The sequence below is a fragment of the Phocoena sinus genome, chromosome 6 (assembly GCF_008692025.1).
Source record: "Phocoena sinus isolate mPhoSin1 chromosome 6, mPhoSin1.pri, whole genome shotgun sequence".
Classification (NCBI taxonomy): Eukaryota; Metazoa; Chordata; class Mammalia; order Artiodactyla; family Phocoenidae; genus Phocoena; species Phocoena sinus.
This window is the reverse complement of record NC_045768.1, coordinates 32,238,949-32,252,683: the sequence shown is the minus strand read 5'-3', so window position 1 is coordinate 32,252,683 and position 13,735 is coordinate 32,238,949. Positions and strand designations below refer to the sequence as shown.

Genomic DNA, 13,735 nt, shown 5'->3' with positions numbered 1-13,735 from the left:
TTCAGATAAGCTAACGTTAGTTGCAATTCTTTGTATTTGCCGGTCTCTCCAGATTTCGGGGAGAGGGGCAGTTTGCCCTGAACGTCAATTCTTTTATGAGTCAAAGAAAGGTAATTTACTTTAAGTTTGTTGATCTTTTTTCTTGTTGTACGGATGGGGGTGATGACCTTCAAGTTCTTTACAAGTCAGAGCTGAAACTGGAAGCCCTCAGAACTCTGTAAAAACAAATTTAAATAGTGCTTTGTCATTTATCCAATTATTCATTTATTACAGGTACAAGGTATTGAACTAGAATCTATAGGTGGATACTGAGATAAGCAAACATGGAGCCGGTCCTCAGGAAGCTTATATTCTAACGTGGGATGGTACAAGACAGCTTCTCAACCCCTGTGCTTGACTGTGTCCTAGGTGTGTCCCAGCTCCCAGTGCAACTGAGCCAGTGGCAGAGGCTGAGAACAGCTTTCTCTCTCAGTTTTGCTTTACAAATATCATTTTCTGTTTGTGTCATGACAAGGAAAAGGGTGAAAAACACTGGAGGTGGCAACAAAACACACACCAAATTACTATAATAAAATGCAGACAGTGATGCATGAAAAAAGATCGGATTATTAAGGTGGGTGTTTATAGAGGAGGGAGGCCTTAAATCTAGAAATTCTAGAAAACTTACAAGAGGTCACATTTGGAGTGAACATGGGAAGATGAGTAGGATTTGAATGTGCAGAGAGGGAGGGGCAATGATGGAGAATATTCCAGGTGTAAGGCACAGGTAGGATTGGGAATAGGATTGGGATGAAGAATACTGAGTTCAATTGGGTTAGAGCAGAGGATGAGTGAAGAGGAATAATGGGAGCTAAAGTCAGAAAGAAAGGTTGGGTGCATGTGGAATATATCAACTTGCACATTTGTATATTTATCATGTGATATTAATTGATATTCATGACAATTCTAAGGTACTACAAAATTCAAGGTGCCTTGTAAATTGACAAAGTTTAAACAATATTTAGTAAGATTCTAATGCTAAGTAAGTTTACTGTATTTTAGTTGCAAGCATAGTATGAAGTTGCATCTTTTGTTGAAAGTGAGTTGGATGGTAAGGGGTGTGGGTATGAATTAAAGTCATTGATAAAGCAAAAATTACCATGTTAAAAGTACTCTTGAAAATTGCTTAAACTGCCCATAAGGTCTTTTTTTTTTTTTTTTTTTTTTTTGGGGGTATGCGGGCCTCTCACTGTTGTGGCCTCTCCCGTTGCGGAGCACAGGCTCCGGACACGCAGGCTCAGCAGCCATGGCTCACGGGCCCAGCCGCTCCACAGCATGTGGGATCTTCCCAGACCGGGGCACGAACCCGTGTCTGCTGCATCGGTAGGCAGACTCTCAACCACTGCACCACCAGGGAAGCCCACCCATAAAGTCTTTTAAGCATGGTTTTATAAATACTACCTTGTGCAATAACTGTTGGGAGCACTAAGTTCTGAGAATTATTAAGATAATTAAAAGAACAAAAAGGTGGGGAAGGAGTCTTTAGAGAGATGTCTGGGCATTTAAGCTATTCTACGTGTTAAATGGTTATCAAATTCCTAAGTAGTGAATGGTTGATAAGCAGAGAATTCTAGTGTTACTGTTTGCCTGCAGAGTTCACTCCTTTTGGTTTGATGTAAGGTCTCTATAATCTTAATATATATGAACAGATTGTTTGGTAATGATGTATGTGTGTGGTGGCAGGAGCCACTAAAGCAGAAAGTGGAAAGGTTTAAGTACTAAAGCCAGGGAACACTATGTGTAAGTTTAAAATGATATCATAAGATAATAGAAACAAATGGAATTTTGTGTTGATAACAGAACTCTCTTGATTGAAAGTAGAAGTTCACTTGAGCTAGTTTAAGCAATTAAAGAAAATGCAGGGTGAGAGCTGAGGTAGGGTGGGGGATTAGGAGGCTTTGGGGTTTAACCAGACCTAAGTGGTTAATGCTAAGCCACTCTAGGGTTAAGCTAAGCCTCAGGAATGAGCTGGAACCAGGAATTTTAATGTGCTGCAAACTCTGTTTCTTTTTTGTGCATCTAATCATTCTCACCTACCTCTCTTTCTATCATGGCTTTTAATTTTATATTCTAAAAGTTGAAGGTCTCTAATAAGGGTAGGGATTACTGCTGCTATTTCACCACTATTTCAGAGACAGGTAGTAGAGAGAAATGCTATTAAAGGAAGTATATATTCCTTGTCTACTAAGAGGTTTTATTTGTTTTAAATCAAGAATTACTAGCTCTTTATTTTCCTTTTTTATTATGGTGTAACTCACACAAAGTATATACACAACTCTTAGGTGTACAGCTCGATGAATTTTCACATATGTAATCACAACGGTTCAATACACAGAAACTTTCCAGCGCCCCAGAAAGCTACTTATGCTCTCTCCCAGTTAATCCCACATTAAAGGTAACCACTATTATCACTTTATTTTTAACCTTTCTTCATCTCAGTTCACAAGATTGTTGGAATGTTAGAATGCACAAAGATAGAATGCATTCAGAACTGCAGTAGATATTTCAATAGTTCATATGCTAGAGAAAGAACTTAGTGAAGGTAGTGGCTTTACATATTTTTTGAACATGACCTACAGTAAAAAAACCAAAAAACCAAAAACAAAACCCCACATTTTTTAACAACATGGCCTAGGATATACATACAATCATCTCTCCACAATTTCAAGTGGGATCATGAGCAGCATGGCTTCCTCTGATTCAAGGGTCTATGGAGTCAAAAACACAGCCACCAGGAGCTCTGCTGTGAGCATCTTCTCCATTCAAGAAACAAGCCATATTAAAGCTAGAATCCTAGTCCCAATCTCAGATTCCTGGAACAGGTATCTTATTGTTCCAACTTGGGTCAGGGGTCTGCGGCTGGACCAATTCACTATGTTCAGGAGCATGGGTTCATGCCTGTGTAAAACGGCTGCCAGAGCCTCATAACTGATAGCCTGCAGATCCAGTGGGGAGAAGCAGTTCCCAGAAGAGGAATGGACCAGGAAGACAACCTAGGAGGTCTATATTACTGCACCAAATCTGAATTTGATTCTCAGGTTCTCCATATACTTGCTCTATAATACTGGAAAATTATGTCTTAATTCATAGAGTGAATATATATTGTTTCCTTAGCCTGTTCCAAGAATGTGCTACTTTCTAAGCAAATGATAATATACACCTTTCCTCAAGAAAGAGCCTTATTCAGGTATAACTGATATACCATAAACAATATCCATATTTAAAGGGTATAATTTGGTAAGTTTTAACATATATATACACCCATGCAACCAGTACCACAAGCAAGATGATGAACATATCCATTATCCCGAGTTTCCTCATGCCTCTTGGAAATCCCTCCCTTCACCCCTACTCCATTTAGCTATTATTCTTAATTCTTCAGATAGCTCCCACAATTCCTTACAGACACAAATTAGATTCTGCTATTTGAAAGTGATCTTTTCTCCCATTACAATTTTAAGTAGGTGATCGCTGTTTAGGAAAGCTATTGCTCTAGCCATTTTACTGAACGTGTTTCAATTCATTCCTTGGGTTTTCCAAGTAAGCGATCATAATATCCAAAAAGAATATTTTTCTTTTTCTCCATTTATTTATTTATTACTGTTTGTTTTGTTTGGCCTTCCTGGTTCAGTTAGGACCTCAGGAAAATGTTGGCTAGTAGCAGCAGGCCTGCTCCTAACAATTTCACTGCCCAGGCAAGAGTACAAAAAGAGGTCCACACACCATATATCTAAATATTTAAAGATTATAAAGCTAACAAACTGTTAGATTAAAACGTTCTATTTAGCTACCTTGAACACACCTAACTTATAGCAAACATATGTATAATAACCTAGAAGGCTAGGTTCAAGTTTAGAATCATTGAGTGTCACATCTCCCTAGTGTACTTGAGGTAGATTTTTTCAGAGCTTAACTTGAATGACCTTTACTTCAAAAGCTCTCGTTTTGGGGCTTCCCTGGTGGTGCAGTGGTTGAGAGTCCGCCTGCCGATGCAGGGGGCGCGGGTTCGTGACCCCGCGGCATGGGCCCGTGAGCCATGGCCGCTAAGCCTGCACGTCCGGAGCCTGCGCGTCCGGAGCCTGTGCTCCGCAACGGCAGAGGCCACAACAGTAAGCCCTTGTCTTGCATAAAAAATTTTTTCCCATGGTATTGGCTAATACTTTAATTTTTCTCCTTAGAATTAAAATCTTATAAACACCTCATTCCTAGAGTAAAAGAAATCAGCACTCATTATACTCACAAAGAAAATCCAAAACGCTTAGCAGATTTTATGCTTTATTTTAGAAATTACCTTTCAAGGCAATTCTTACAGACCCCTAATATTCATTGGCCCACAATTTCTACCCCTACTCCCACTCCACTGGAAGACCCTAAGAGCTGAGTTTCCTTAGCTATGGCTTGAATATCCTTATGACTTCTAAGGATAGTACCATCAGTGGATACGTTCTGAGCAAGTCATCTGAATATTCACAAACGCATATTAAAAAGGCTGGATCTGGAAGTCAGGCCATCCAGGGAGGAGGACTTGTGACCTGGACAGGGCTTCAAAGCCAACCAACTGCTTGTTCATTGGTATCAGCTGGAAGAACTTGAAAAGGGAATTAGGAAACCCAGTTGAAGTTCCAGCTGTGTCACTACATGGCTGAACTGCTGGTGAGTCACTAGAACTCTTTGTTGAGGCTTAGCATCATTATCTATAAAATTGGGATAAGGATACTGGCACTGGGTTGACACTGGTTCAACCCGTTTTTGGGAAAAAGCACAACTTGTCTGAGTTTCAGTTTCTGTGCCTGTTACAATTAAGACTTGTGCCGTCTACCTCAGAGGGGGGTGTAGATGGAGAAGGCACAACCTCTGTGAGCTTCAGTTTCTACAGGTGTAAAGAGGTAAGAACACCCGGCCAGCCCACCAATAAAATTCCTAGAAGAACAGAGGAAAATGGACAAAAAAGTTGCAAAATGTAGTGGGCTATACAGATGTGAATTGTCTCACACTTAAAACTCAACGAACTGACAGACTTAAAGAGCATTTGTGCGTCTCCCTCCTCTTGGCTCCCTTGTTACAACCCCACAACATAAATCAATACCACTTAGTAAGACGGTCCAGAGCGGCGACCGCGTCTGTACACACAGAGGCGCCAGCCACACCCCTCGAGGCCGGAACTGGGCGGGAGGGGGCGTGGCGCAGCCCAGCCCGCCTATCGCGACGCCCCGTCCCGTCGCGCCCGCGCCCGCGCCTGCGCCGTGCGTACCCACCGGCCTCGAACGTCCCGGCGGGAGGTAAGGGGATCGCGATAGGCCCCCACGGGGGCGTAAGGCCCTGGCTGGCGTCGTGGGCCGGGTGCCAGCCCCGCGCGCGGGAGGGGCGCCCCGCAGGAAGCAGGGCATCAGGTTTTAAGTGCGAACGCTGTGGGAGTTCTTCTCGGCTTGAAGAAGTGGTGGTTTCGGTTTTGGAGGTGCTTTCGAAGCGGGTATAGGGAGGCGGCCGACCGGGCGAGCTTGACGGCCTCCCGGGGTCTCAGGGTGGAAAAGTTTACTTCGTCTGCCCTGCGTGTGACGCACCGTGGGTCTTAGGTCATCAGGGTCGCCGGCGTCTCGGTCTGGAGAGGGTCCCGCGCACCCGTTCGGGGGCTGGGGTGGGGGGAGGTGGCGTTTGGTTTATGTGGCCCAGGTGCGCGGTGGGTGACGCTGCGAGGGATGACGCGAGGCTCGAGGGTGTTTAGGGGAGGTCCTGGGGCGCGAGGGGGGAGCCTCCTGTCAGCCATACCAGGGAGGGTGGTTCGCAGAAGGCCCCACGTCTGTCTCCCCTTTTTTTACAATTCGGAATCGGAGGCTCAGAGAGCAGACCGTATGGTAGGTAGGTCCGAGGGCCTTGACTTTTCTTTCCAAATTCAGTACCCCTTGCCCCAGTGAGAAACACGGGGCGACGTGCCTGAGGGAATTCGGTGCCCCAGGTGTGGGGAAATGTGGAAAGGTGTTCATAACGTTTTTGGAAGGGGGCGTTGCCAGCGGTATTGGACTTTTCATGAGAAATGGGGCTGTTCACTTATAAATAACCTTAAGTAATTTGGTTAACCTCCCAGTACTTTTTCCTTATTGGAAACGTGAGTAGTATGGTACTCAGCTGGTAATAGTTGTAAGCACTAAAGGTAGTTTGTAAAGCACCTGGCACCCGCCCCGCCCACCCCAAGTGTTAGTGCAGTGAATATGATTGCAATTCTTTGACCTCAAAATATTTGTCCTGTCTTATGGGAAACATCAGTTTACACATTATTTTAAGAGACTTTTTATTTTGAAATATTTTACAATTACAGAAAAGTTACAAAAGTAATACAGAGTTCTCTACAATTTCCTTTAATGTTAACGTCTTACATAACTATAATGCAATTATCAAAAGTAAGAAATTAACTTCAGCACAACGCTGTTAACTAAATCACCAACTTTCTTCAGATTTCATCGTTTTTTATACTAAAGTCCTTTTTCTGTTCCTTGATTCAATCTAAGATCCCACGTTGCATTTAGTTGGCATGGCTCCTGAATCTTCTCCAGTCTGTGACAACTTCTAAGTCTCTTCCTGTCTTTCATGACCGTTACACTTTGGAAGAGTCCTGTTAGTTATTTTGTAGAGTGTCCTTCAATTGGGTTTTGTCTGATGTTTTCTCAAGATTAGATTAAGGTTGTGTACTTTTGTTGATACCACAGAAGTGTATATGCCCTTCTCAGTAGTTCATCATATGAGGGGTACATTATATGACACACTGCATTTGATATTGCTCTTGATCACTTGGTTAAGGTGGTGTCGGCTGGGATTCTCTAATGTAAAGTAACTATTTTTCCCTTTGTAATTAATCAGTATCTTGGGGGAGAACTACTTTTAAACAATGCAAATATTCCTGTTTCTCCTCAAACTTTAATTTGTTGATTTTAGCATCCATTGATGATCTTGCCTTCAGTAATTATTACTGTAATGTTCTAATGATGGTTTTCTGTTTCCCTCATTCCTTCGTAATTTACTAATTGGAGTTTTTCTGTAAGGAAGAGCTGCATCTTCATCCCATTTATTTATTTATTAATTTTTTGTATCTGTATGGACTCATTTATTTTTCTATTGGTTATTTTCCTACACTTTCGTTATTTGTTTTATGTCTCAAATTGTTCCAGCTTCGTCCATTTCAAGTTTTTTCAGGTTGCTTCCTGTGCCCTTTTTATAGGCTCTCATCCTTTTTTGAGAACTTCCTTGCTTTTTGGATGCTCCAAGCTTCTCTTGCATTTTCCCTGCCCTGGAATCCACCATTTCTCCAAAGACCCCTGCTTTCTTTGTTTGGAGAGTAGTATTTAAACACCAAGGATCTGGGCGCTAGGTGTGCTCATTGCTGCTGGGTTATCATTACTTCCAGTGCCTGGCAGAAGACATCTTAGAAGCGTGTGTGTGTGTGTGTGTGAGTGTATGTATATATTTCTAGCTGTATATACAGTTGTCCCTTGGTATCCACAGAGAATGGTTCTAGGACCTGCAGTGGATAGCAAAACCCGAAGCCACTTAGGTCACATAGTTGGCCCTTTGTATCTGCGGTTCCATATCCACGGATTCAACTCACTGTGGATCATGTAGTATTTATTGAAAAAAATTCACTGTAAGTGGACCCTCTCAGTTCAAATCCATATTGTTCAAGGGTCAACTGTAAATCCATATATTTCATGGAGATACAGGCACACATATGTGTATATTCATGCATCTGCAAAGGTTTATATTTATTTTTGTGTTTATCTGTATATATATATATATATACACACACATGTATTTTAGATATATGTCTGTATATATATATATATATATTTTTTTTCTAAACTAAAGTTTATCCTGATACTTCTGTTTCTAATACAGTACCACAGGGTTCATTCTAGTCTTGCCTCTTACTTGTAACTTCTTTCTTCAACAGTGAGAAATCTGGCTTTTGTGTTCTACAAAATATTTCCTTATTTGTTCAGTCCTAGTATACACATAAAGTAATTTCAGGATTTCTAACCCATAGTCCTATGAGAAACAAATTTACTAACTAGAGTACAGTATAGTTGTGTGTAATTCTTTTTGTCTTTAGCCTTATAGTATCCAGTTTAGTATCTAGGATCCCATATCTAGACACTAGTATCGAGTATCCAGCATCTGTTTTCCAAAGTTACCTAGATTAGTTATTTTCTTCCCCTACTTCTTTCATTGTGGTTATGTTGTTCATTTGTAATACAGTTAATTTTATTTTTTATAGTTTGTATTTCATTTTGGGTTCCCCCACATCTCGTTGTTTTTGTTTTTTAATATACAAAAATGCACCTTTTGTGGTGTACAGTTCTGTGAATTTTGATAAATGCATATAATTGTTTATCCACCACCATTCTCATGATACAAACAATTCTGTCGCCCCAAATATTCCATTACACTAGAAAAATAAAGTTAAAAGTAATACAACAACTTTACAGAAGTTTGAGAAATTAGGCATTTTTGTGTGTTTTCTCTTGTTTTTTCATAGACATATTTTAAATACCTGTGATGTTAATGTAAATGTAGTTTTTAATCCTATGTTTGAATTATATCAGAAATAATTCCCAGTTTTCTGTCTTAAAAATCAAGAAATGCTGAAATACATTTTCAACTGATTATTTAATCACACTTTTAAACCACAATTTCTATATTGAATTACGAACTTCCCTTAATAGCTTATAAACGTTATTTGAGCTATTTTATGATCAGAGGCACTGTTGGATGACTTTGTTTCAGTAACATCATACTTTAATGCAACTATTTGAATGTTGTGTTCCCTTCTTAGTTTTATGTGGGTAATTTATTATGATTTTATAGAAATGGAAATGGTGGAGAGAAAAAAAAATACTCTCTAGAAGTAGACCAAGAGTTGGGAAAGTCTTGGGAGGGTCTTAGGCCAGAATGTCTTCCCCTAGAGATGGCCCTTGTGAGGCAGCAGCTTATTCCTTGAGCACAAAAAGCTAAGGGGCAGAGTCATGCCCTCTGACCTGGAAATATTACTTTTTGAATTCAAAAAAGAGAGCTATCATCATAGCATAGGGGAGCAGTGAAAACAAGCCAAATAGTCAATAATTGGGGTTTGTCAAGTACACCATAAACTGATTAGTGGAAGAGAAGGCAGAATCATTTGAGTTGTATCTCAAATGATACACAAAGTTGAGAGGTAGATGGGATATAAAAGAGCATCTAGACAGAGGGAGCACCTTGCAAGCCAAAAGCAGAGATTGGATGATGATATTTCAGTAGGTTGGGTGGATTACTTATGAACATTTTATTTTCTTGTTCAGATAATAGGGAACCTTAGAAGTTTTTATTCAGAGGAGGAGCATGTTGCCTTTGGTGTTTTAGATATATTCTTTGGTGGTAATCTATGGGGAAAAATTGGAGAGGGGAAAGAGTCTAAACACAGGCCAAATAAGACACTTGTAATGTGCTATGCGTATTGTGCTGTTTGACTAGAGTGATAGGATTAGCAATAGTGTAGAAGAGACATGTGAAGAAATGTTTTAGTTCCATTAGCATCTGTTGAATACCAGGTATGTTAAAAAACATTTTGATAGGAATAGTAATAGATATAAAGATAGCTTCTTATATAATCTGCATAGTGGAAGAAAACACAAGAGGCAATGTGACAAACTGGGAACATTAGTGTTAGGGAAATATTGATAATTTATGAGACTATTATATGTTAATATAATAAGAGAAAGACAGTTGCTGTAGCACGAGCAGGCACTTGATGAAAGAAGAAATGCAAATAGAGAATAAGGCAATCTCATTAGTAATATAAAGAATGCAAAATAAAACAATAATGAGATACCATTTTTGTCACCAGTTGAATGTCTTAAGAATGATAATATCAGGTATTGGTTGGAGTATGGATAAATGGACATTTTAAAGTTTTTTAAATTAAAGTATAGTTGACATACAATACTGTATTTATCTCCAGTATACAACATAATGATTTGACATTTTTATACATTATGAATTTATCACCATGATGTCTAGTAACCATCTATCATCCTACAAAGTCATTACAATATTATCAACTATATTCCGTATGCTGTACCTTACATCTCTGTGAGTTGTTTATTTTATAACTGGAAATGTGCACCCCTTACACCCCTTCACGCATTTCACTCACCATGCCGCCTCCGTTCTGGTGACCACCAGATTATTCTCTGTATCTGTGGATCTGTTTCTGTTCTGTTTTGTTTTTTAAATTCCACGTGTACATGAAATCATACGGCATTTGTCTTTCTTTGGCTTATTTCACTTAGCATAATACCCTCTAGGTCCATCCATGTTGTTGCAAATGGCAAGATTTCATTCTTTTTTATGGCTGAGTAATAGTCCATTGTGTGTGTGTGTGTGTGTGTGTGTGTGTGTGTGTTTATGTATGTATGTATATGTATCACATCTTCTTTAGCCATTCATCTATCTTTGAGCACTTAAAGGTTGCTTCCATATCTTGCTAATGTGAATAATGCTCTATGAACATAGGGGTGTATATATCTTTTCAGCTAGTGTTTTCATTTTCTTCAGATAAATACCAGAATTAGAATTGGTGGATCATATGATAGTTCTGTTTTTAATTTTTTGAGGAACCTCCGTACTGTTTTTCATAGTGGTTGCACCAGTTTACATTCCCACCACATGCATGTGGGTTCCCTTTTCTCCACATCCTTGCCAGCAACCAACACTTGAAATTTCTTGTCTTTTTGATGATAGCCATTCTGACAGGTGTGAGGTGATAGCTCATTGTGGTTTTGATTTGCATTTTCCTGATGATTAGAGATGTTGATCATCGTTTCATGTGTCTGTTTCCCATCTGTCTGTCTTTCCTGGAAAAATGTTCAGATCCTCTACCCAGATTTTGATTGGATTGTTTATTTTTTTGATACTGAGTTGTGTGAATTCTTTGTATATTTTGAATATTAATGCCTTATCAGATATATCATTTCCAAATATTTTTCTCATTTAATAGGTTACCTTTTTGTTTTGTTGATGGGTTCCTTCACTGAGAAAGCTTTTTATTTTGATGTAGTCCTGTTTCTTTGTTTGCTTTTGTTGCCCTTGCCTGAGGAGACAGATCCAAAAACATATTGTTAAGACCAGTGTCAAAGAGTATACTGCCTATGTTTTCTTCTAGGAGTTTTATGGCTTCGGGTCTCACATTTAAGTCTTTAATCCAGATAAGTGGACATTTTGATATGTTGCTAGTGGGAATGTAAATAGGCACAGCCTTTTTTGGGACATTTAGAATCAGAAGCCTTAAAAAATGTATGTACCTATTAATTCTATTTCCAGGTATTTACTTTAAATAAATAATCATAGATGGTAGTATGGATTTGTGTGAAAGAAGAGTAATTACACTGTGGTTTAGTTTATAACAGTGGAAAATTGGAAACATCCTGAGTGGCCAACATTAGATGATTAAATTATCGAACATCTGTACAATGTGATACCATGCTGCTATAAAAATACATTATAGAAAAATAATAATTTACATGGAAACATTTTTGTTATATTTGATCAGGTTATTCACAATAAATCTTTTATTTGTTCTTCATTGCTTCCTTTATTCACCCAGTAACAGTATACTTTATTATATTTTTTTGCTCCTTGCCATTCCTTTCTTTTGGGTTTATTTTCTTTATTGTTAAAGCATGCCTTTTAGTAGTTCTTTTAATGAAGGACTTGGTAATAAACTCAGTCTTTGTATGTCTGAAAATTATTATTTTACCTTCACTTCTGAATAATAATTAACCTGGGTATATACCAACTCAGCACTTTGAAGATATTCCTATCTTTTGATGTGTTGCTTTGATGAAAAGTTTACTGCTTTTGTTGTTTTAGTTTATCTGTCTTTTATCTCCAGTTTGCTTTTTAAGATATTTTTTCTTTGTCCCTAATATTCTGAAATTTCCCTTCCATGTGTTTAGGTAAATTTGTTTTTTATTTATGCTACTTAGTGTTTATGTGCATTTTCAGTTTGAGGCTTTACATCTTAATTCTCAGCATATTCTCTTTGAATAGTGCCTTTTTGCCATTTTATTTATTCTTTCCTTATGGGACTCCTACTTGTTATTGAGCTTGTCATTTTATCCTTAATGTTGCTTATCTTCTTTTTATGTGTCCTTATTCCTCTGTGTTCATACTGATAGCTTCCAATCAATAATTGTCTTTTCAGCTACAAAATTTACTGTTTAACCCATCTTTGGAGGTTTTTATTTGTAGAATTTTTACTTGGTTTATTTTCAGATTGACCTGTTACTGTTTCATAATATTATCTAATTTTTTTTAAGATTCTGTTTATTTCTTTATATCTTTATTTTGAAATGTACCTATTTTAATTTTATTTTTAGGTTACTTTATTATCTCTAGTCCCTTAGCTGTAAATTTTCCCACTTTGTTGGGTCTGTGGACCAATCTTTTGGCGGTGAACTTCCCCATCATCTCTAATTCCCACTAACTACTGTAGCTGTTAGACTCTTTATTTTTGGTGTCTGGAGATTTTCCTTTTTTGCTTTCAAGCTTAGATTAACTGTAAAGACCAAGTTACTGGTAGATGAGATAATCTGTATAACCAACACTTCAAGATTTTCAACTGTGAAAGAGAGAAACAACATTATTTAGAATAATAGTTCTTAATGATTCTGGAGTGATAGAGCTTTTTGATAATTTCTTGAAAGCAAAGGACTCTGTCTTCTGAAATAATTCAAAAATATATTCATAATTTTTTGTAAACAAACATTCAGGAACTCTCAAGTCCCAACCCCCTATCTCTATGGACCCAAGTCTAAGATACCATAACCCAATGGAATTAACATAGTCAACTTATTTTTAATATGGGAGAGGTTATGGCTAATTAGATGGCATGAAAACATGATGTACAACAGTGGTTTTCAAACTTGCTTAAGCAGTGGAGCCCTTTATTTACAGAAAATCGAATAAGTTCAAATTTATGAAATAGATATAAGTAAATTTTCTCCAACTGAAGCAGGTGTGGGGTCCTGGAGCCTGTCGACTTGATAACCTTTACCATCACCTACCCTGACCCCAAAGACATAACCCTGGACTCTCTGGAGCACTGCTCAAAAAAAAACTACTGGTGAATTAGAAAGAGCATTTGATTGAACTCTCAGGAATACTGGGTTCTTATTCCAGCTCTGTCACTGGTTATGTGTACTGATTGTAGACAATGCTAATCACTTTGTAAGAAAGGGAAGATGCAATTTAAAGGACATCAATGAGAAAAGTTGCATTTTATAATATATTTGAAGTATATAATTACATATGTTATATTAGAAATGGAGTTTTTACAGCAGAAATATTAAGAATGAAATTTTTTCTTCCAATTTTGCCATTTGACACTTTTTTAGAAAACATTATTCACTGTCCAGGATACATTGGGAGATAAAGACTTGAACAGTATACTTCTGGTTTTTTGAAAAAAGTTAGTTAATTATATGCATACATATATATATCCTTATATTAAAAAGCCCTGGAAAGACATACATCAAAATGGAAGTACGGGGGTGGGAGGGGGAAAATGGGAAGAGTAGTTAACTATAGGTGAATGATTGTTGATTTTATTTTATTCTCTTTTTCCTATTTTCTAATCATTCTAAAGTGAATATACATTACCTTTGTAGAGAGA

General features: G+C 38.1%; 1 protein-coding gene across 4 annotated transcripts in view; it reads left to right on the top strand.

Annotated features, from left to right (window-relative positions):
- The first annotated feature begins 5,271 nt into the window (after window positions 1-5,271).
- Window positions 5,272-13,735, top strand: part of STX17 (syntaxin 17) — a 102,798-nt gene continuing 94,334 nt past the window's right edge. The window contains exon 1 of one of the 4 annotated variants that reach the window (XM_032636220.1): window positions 5,272-5,318. The gene's annotated coding sequence lies outside the window, so the exon portion shown is untranslated. Of the gene's footprint in view, window positions 5,319-5,360; window positions 5,495-5,698; window positions 5,896-13,735 lie in introns of those variants that run through there. The other 3 variants (XM_032636223.1, XM_032636222.1, XM_032636221.1) reach the window with 3 other exon arrangements.